Here is a 7,175-nt window from a genome sequence, read left to right as displayed (position 1 = left end):
CCATATCGTCGTGCTCTTCTTCTCGCACTCTCTCTCACGTCGCACTTCTGCTCGTACTCCTTCAGATTTAAAGTCATAGGAAACTATCCCAAGAGACCTTAAAGATCTAGCCGACGACGAGTTGAACTTAAGACCTATTATTCAAGAGGGAAATGGCATAACCAATCTACCACACTTGGGTGATAGAAAGGTTATACCATTTTCCTCTTTTTATTGGCACACACACACACACCCGAGAAGAAGAGAGTTTTAATGTCGTAGGAAACTATCCCAAGAGACCTTAAAGATCTAGCCAACGAGGAGTTGAACTCAAGACCTGTTGAACAAAGAGAAAGAGAGAGAGAGAGAGAGAATAAAAAACCAAAGAGAGAGAGGGGGGGGGGAGAAGACGAAAGATAGATGTAAGGGGAGAAAACAAAGAGAGAAAGAGATTATGTTAAAATTTAAATTAGATTAGGTTTACATCTAGATGTATGTTTATGTTGAGTTTAAGATTAGGTTAGATTTAGTTTTACGTTAAATTAGATTTAGGTTAATTTAGGTTAGACTAGATTAGATTTAGGTTTATTTTGAGTTAGATTACTTTAGATTAGGTTTAGGTTTATTTACGTTAGATTAGATTAAGTTTAGGTTTATTTTGAGTTTAAGATTAAATTAGATCTAGATTTCTGTTCGATGGACCATGCAGACCAACAATTCCATCTGCATGTTCGATTGTTGCCGTAGAGAGAGAGAGAGAGAGAGAGAGAGAGAGAGAGAGAGAGAGAGAGAGAGAGAGAGAGAGAGAGAGAGAGAGAGAGAGAGAGAGAGAGAGAGAGAGAGAGAGAGAGCGCACGCGCAAAAGAGCAAACGACGAATTTGAAATTTAAAATCGTGTTATGAAGTGAGGCCCATTCATATCTACGCAGCTAGTAGCCCCATTGGTATGTCTTTTACCCTTCAATGGAGTGAATCACCATATGTTCAATTACGTTAGATTTAAGATTAGATTTTGGATTGAGTTTTTATATTAGAGTCTACCTTCGAGATTACGGAAAAAAAATTAGAGTTAGACGAATAGTGATCCATCTCTTCCTCTCTACGGATGTGACCTTAAGCTGGAAATCTTTCAACGGCATGATACTCAGATTGGAGGCCAACATTTAATGTGTTAAGTAATCGCTCGAACAAAGATCTATTGTGCAAAGATGTTAAGATGCTGTGAAATGCTACATCTAGAGAAGAGGCAAAGGGGTTTTGTCCACTACATGCACTATCATGTGGACGTGGGTGTGTAGATTTCTTGTATCCACAAATATAAGCATTTACCAATAAAGACGAGATTATAGCCCGGTGGTTCTGATCTCCGTGCACCTCTAGACCAAGGTGTGCGGGGATTGGACATGACTAGAGAATGTGAGGTAGTTTATAGTGTGAACAAAGAGAGAGAGGAGAGAGAGAGAGAGAGGGAGAGAGAGAGAGAGATAAAAGATGGAGAATGCCAATAGAAGATTAAATTTTTTGTCCAAGTTATAAGTTTTTTACCCTCATTATGAGTAGTGACGAGGATGTGGGGCCGACGAACCGAAACACCTATCTCTCAACGAGGATCTTATGTCCTTGTAATCAATGCAAGCATGTTGTGCGACAGACAAGACACGTTTCTTTGTAGCACGTTCGCGAATTTAGCGAGTTTAATCCATCTATTATAGATGAAGTTGTTGCCAATTATAACTCGTCGGATTCTGACGCTGGCCAACAGGCAGCAATCTTGCAACCCAATAGACGCAGGCGCTTTGGTCAAGCAGCATATGTGAGTCCACAAGATGTAGCCTCTGACAGCTCAGGGGGTGATCATGCAGACCACATTCCCAACGAGGCAATGTTTGAGCCCGAGATCGATGAAATGATCGAGACGATCCTGGATTCGGAAAGGCTTATCTATGATGAGATGAAAAGTGTAGCCGATATACCATTGTATGATGGATCACATGTGTCTAGATTGAAGGTACTCCTAGTTCTTCTCAACATGCAGACAAAGTTTGGATGGAGTGACACTAGTGTCACAACGATTTTCAAGTGATCTATTACAATGTGTTTAATTTAATAAAAAACTCTAGATGTATAAGGATCTGATAGATTTTTACACAATTGCACCGAATTTTTTCGTTGTGTAGATTGCTCAAAGACAACATACTGCCAACTGATAATGTGATGCCAGATTCCAAAGAGGAAGGAAGAAAGATCTTGTGAAACTTGGGGATGGATTACAATTTGATCCATGCTTGTCCTAACGACTACATTCTTTTCAGAGGGGAATACATAGACATAGAGAAGTGTCCGAAATGTGATTCCGAGAGATATCGAGTAGATCTCCACGGAACAAAAATTCCACAAAAGGTTTTGCAACATTTTCCTCTGCTTCCTCGCATCAAGCATTTCTTCAAATGTAAGTCCATGGCCACCCTAGCATCATGGAATGAGGTGAATAAATCTTTGGATGGTGTGCTACGGATTCCTGCAAATTGCGCAGCCTGGAAACATATAGATGAAACATGGTCGGATTTTGCCAGGGAAGCTCGAAATTTGCATCTAGGCCTGGCTATGGATGACGTAAATCCATTTGGTCAAAGATCAACATCTTACAGTGTATGGCCCGTTGTCATCGTCAACTACAACATTCCCCCGTGGTTGACTACGAAGAAGGGGCACCTCATTAGGAAAAAAATGGACTCTCCATGGGCCTTGTAATAATCCCTAATTCAAAGAAAGCCTGCCAAGATTAAGGGGGACAAAGGCTTTGAATGGGGCTATTTTGGTAGGGTCTCCTCCACCTTTGACCCCTAAAAAGGTAGGGGGAAGGGGGGGGTAAACCATTTGAAAAGTAGGGGGGTAGGGGGTCTTCTCTCTCTAGCTTTTTGGCCAACTTGTAAGTGGCCTCTTAACTCTCCCATGCCACCTAAGCAAATCCGTGGGTCAAAGAGGTAAAAAAAATGACTTTTTTCAAAAAATTTCAAAAAACTCTATTCCCCCCTCAAAAGTACCCCCAACATATACACATAATAAAAAAAAGATTTTTAAGTTAAATTACTCATAATTCAACATTTTTTGACTCCCTCCAAAACTTTTAGGAAATTCCCCCCAAAATTGAAAACTTTCCCTCCTAATCTAAGCTCCTCTCCTACACCCATCCCCCTTGCACCTGCACCTGCTGCTGCACCTACACACCCATCTCTCCATCCTTCAAGCTCCATCTCTCCATCCTACAAGCTCTATCTCTCCATCCTTCAAGCTCCATCTCTCCATCCTACAATGCCTCTTGACGATGTGACCAATGTCCCAACAATTTCTTCATGTGGTAGGTCTCCAGGGCTTTTCCTATGCCTACCTCAAGAGTATGTTCCGACAAAGAAAACATGCTTGGGTACATTACCTTCAGCCAACGAACGCCGCGCTCAAGGGAAGAATAATGTGGATCTCTGGATAGACGGATGCTTGTATCCAAAGGATCCTTCTCTCAATGTTCATCCGTCTTTTACAAACATTCCATCATTGTTGCAATACGTTGGAAATGGAGAGCAAGGTTTGTTGGGCTACTGCAAGAGACTCAACAAACACGAGATTGCGCGGTCCGAGATCTACTTGCATCATTGGCAGTTGCTCACTGGGAGTTTCCACAATCTTCAAGCTCAGATGCAAATAGCTACTAGTGCGCTTGAGGAGGCAAAGAGCACCATGACAACCAAGGAAAATGTAATTAAAAAGCTTGAGGATACTCTTTCACACATGAAGAGTACTGCCATGGGAGGTAGGGTGAGGAAACGAGAGTTGTCCGAAATTCAGACTCTTGCACCACGTGGAGGTGGAAGAAAACAAAGGGTGACAGCTATGAGGTAACATGTTCAGTCCCTCATGTTGTTTAAGTCTAATACCTCTCATCATTGTTGTTTTGGGCAATAGGAACTTCGTCCAAGAAACGTGCGGCGACGAGAATGCGTCAGCTAGGGCTACTTTACTTCGTTCTTGTTTCAACAAAGAGGATTTTATTGGGATGCTTGATGCTCCAGAGGCAAAACACTTGAAAGACGCAATCACTAAGAGAGTTCTTAGTTATTTTTCTAATATTGTCACTAATCTAGATATTCAGGATATTTGTGATGCTGTTGGGATTAGTACCAAGGGCTATCAAGCAATACATCAAGTGTTAAAAGATGCATTAAGAAGTCGAGGAGTCACCGAAAACCTATTTCCACTTCCTCACAGAGTGGCAATTGCCAAGAAGGTGTCAAATGAAGATGTTGTTCACCGATTAAGGGACTACTTGTATATTGAAGACACGATGCCTCTTCAGCCGCTCCGTAGCAAATCAAAAGGAAGGAAGGGCCGCGAGAAGGGAAGCAGTGCTGTTTCTACCAGTGTGTTGCGGACCGAAGGGTTTGTTTACACCAAATTCAACAATATCTTTGTGGACTTGATACGATTGCAGCAGTCCATGACTGTTTTCTACAATTTGAGTGATGCAGGTTAGTTTAGAGTTGCCACATGCTCTATGATGTGTCATAACATGCATTCTGAGGCTTTATAGTGTTGGCAGTTCTTGAAGGCAATCTTGTGTTCGTGCTGAAGTTGGATGAGTGTGTAATTGTTAGTGGGAGAAAGTTGGAGAGAATGAGCATCACACTTATGAATGAAGCCCTAGCTTATGCCAAGCAATCTTGCAGTTCGAGCGAAGCGACAAAGCCCTCTTTTAGTGTGCAATCAGAGAAGGATATATGGTGGCTTGGTGCAATTGAAGTTCCGAAAGAGACACATGAAGTCCTTGCATGGATTTTCAGTAGAATCCCATGGGTCACAGAGGTCATTAAAGCTCAAATAAACGGTGAGAAGATCATGGTTCTAGGACGTGGGGAGTTTGATGTTGAATGGCATTTAGGTGGTGATCTAAAGACCATAAAGTGCATGCTTGGATGCAAACAAGGTGCAAATTCTTTACTTCCCTATCCATTCTGTACGAAAGGGCACAAGACAAGTCGAGCAACTCAAGTGGAAGGTCAGGACAAAGATAATGATGACCATATAAATAGGGAGTGGCAAACTTCGGTTCTTTCATGTGATATGTTGCAGGTGCCCAATAGGGATAGCAAAGATCCTGGGTGGAACCCCATAATTCCCTTCTCCCTCAACAATGTTCACTTTTGTACATTGCATGCGTTTATGCGAATATTTGATAGGATCCTAAAGCATCACATTGATTATGCTTTCACAATGAAGCCCCTTCAACGGTCAAAAGACTCCTTGTAGGGGGCGGAGACGCTCCTTAATGAGATTGGATGTCACCGATCAAGGGTGAACATTGTAGCAGAGACTTGTAGGGTGAAGATATATGAGGTGGCACAGAAGGTTTCCCTGAATGGAGCCAAGGCACGTCGATTTTTCAAGAAGATGTCAAAGTATCCAATGCAGGTATCCAAGGCAAGTGTCGATCTAGCAAGTGAGAAGTGGTGGGAGTTGCGGAAAGATTTGTGATTATGCACGACGGACAAAGATCCCAATGTGGAACTTGCTAACCAACGCAAGATAGTATAGTCATCCTTTCAAAAGGTTGTGCAATTGATGAATCTTTCAAGCACCATAGTTGAGCAGCGAGAGGAATTCAAGAAGGTGCTTTATGAATTCACAAAGGCCGCTAAGGACTGATGGTCTGAAAGCAAGATTACACACTACATGGTTTGTCTTAACGGACTTAATACATATGCAATGTTTGAAAATGCAAATTTTCTATTAGCTTATCTCCTTTTTGGTTGTTTTAGCACATTCTCTATGCGCATGGTGCATACTTCATGGACCGCTATGGTTCGCTTGATATATGGAGTACACAAGGCATGGAGAAGTCCCACTATCGAGCAAAAGGAGTCTACTTCAAGAATACTCGGCATGGTGGTGGTAGTTCACACTCCAACTACCTCCAAGAGATGTTTAACTGGATTTTTAGGCACACCTTTGGGAGAACTCATACTATTGAGAAAGCAAGAGAGTCGATGTTAGCAAAGCAGTTACGCAACGCCTCCCATACTGCAGCATCCGAGAAGTGGAAACGCTCACGAGCGTCCCTAGTCCATGAAGCTTGGTGTGCAACTAAGTATCGAAAAGGCAACGTTTGGGCGTTGCGTCAGCCGTCCGCATGATCCAGGTTTAGTTGTTAAATTCAATTGGTTTATTTGAGTTTCACTCAATTGGCCACATAGTGTGAAAGGGCCCAAATCTCAAAAAAACCTATTTAAAGGTTGAAGGCGCTCATTTTGTCATTTCCCTACTAGGTGCTACCATGGCAAGAACAAAACAAACGGCTAGGATTGCATATCCAGAGGGGCCGGATGGCCAACGACTCAAAGGTACATCAACAGAAGCTGGAACTTCACAAGCTCAAGGTGAAGTCCACACAGAAGAAGCTGGAGCTTCAAATCAGCATGGCCAGTCCTCTACAACAGCAAAAGAGAGATGGAAGCATCGCCTTGTTGTCTATTCATCGGACTCCAACGATTCTGATGGCAACAGGGAGGATGAGAGCGACCAAGGCAAAGAAACAAACAGCCAAAAGCAACCGTCAAAAGGCTCCGAAGAGACGCAAACGGATGAAGATTCCCCATGGGTTGGCGTCCAAATACAAACTTATCAGGCTCACATGTCTATTGGGGGTAAGACACTTCCTAAAGGGAGTGGACCTACACCATCACATCCGGTCAATAGTGAAGAGCACGAATCAGATGGAGAGTGGGTGGAATCAGATTATGAGGTGTTGGAAGTGCCTGTGCAGAAAAAAAAGAGAAAGAGCATTGTCTACACGAAGAGGAAGCAAGCTGCCCCAACTCGTGCCAAAAATGCACCTCCACGTCGACCTCAGAAGGTACGAAAGCACAGCCGTGCTTTTGCAGATATTCGACACTATCAAAAGAGCATCGAGCTCTTGATTTGGAGGGCCCCTTTTGCAAGGCTATGCAGGGAGGTTTTGAAATTGTACAACACTCAGGTTTGGATGGGCGCCGTGGCCATAGAGGCAGTCCAAGAGGCAGCAGAGCAATATTTAACTAGCATATTTGAGGATTCTAACCTCTGTGCCATCCATGCAAAGCGTGTAGCCATTATGCCCAACGATATGTAGCTTGCTCGCCATTTGCGGCATGAGGAGTAGCTTGTAA

Source organism: Adiantum capillus-veneris, chromosome 9 (genome assembly GCF_014529385.1).
Source record: "Adiantum capillus-veneris isolate H3 chromosome 9, ASM1452938v2, whole genome shotgun sequence".
NCBI classification, from domain to species: Eukaryota; Viridiplantae; Streptophyta; class Polypodiopsida; order Polypodiales; family Pteridaceae; genus Adiantum; species Adiantum capillus-veneris.
Note: the sequence above shows the minus strand (reverse complement) of the source record.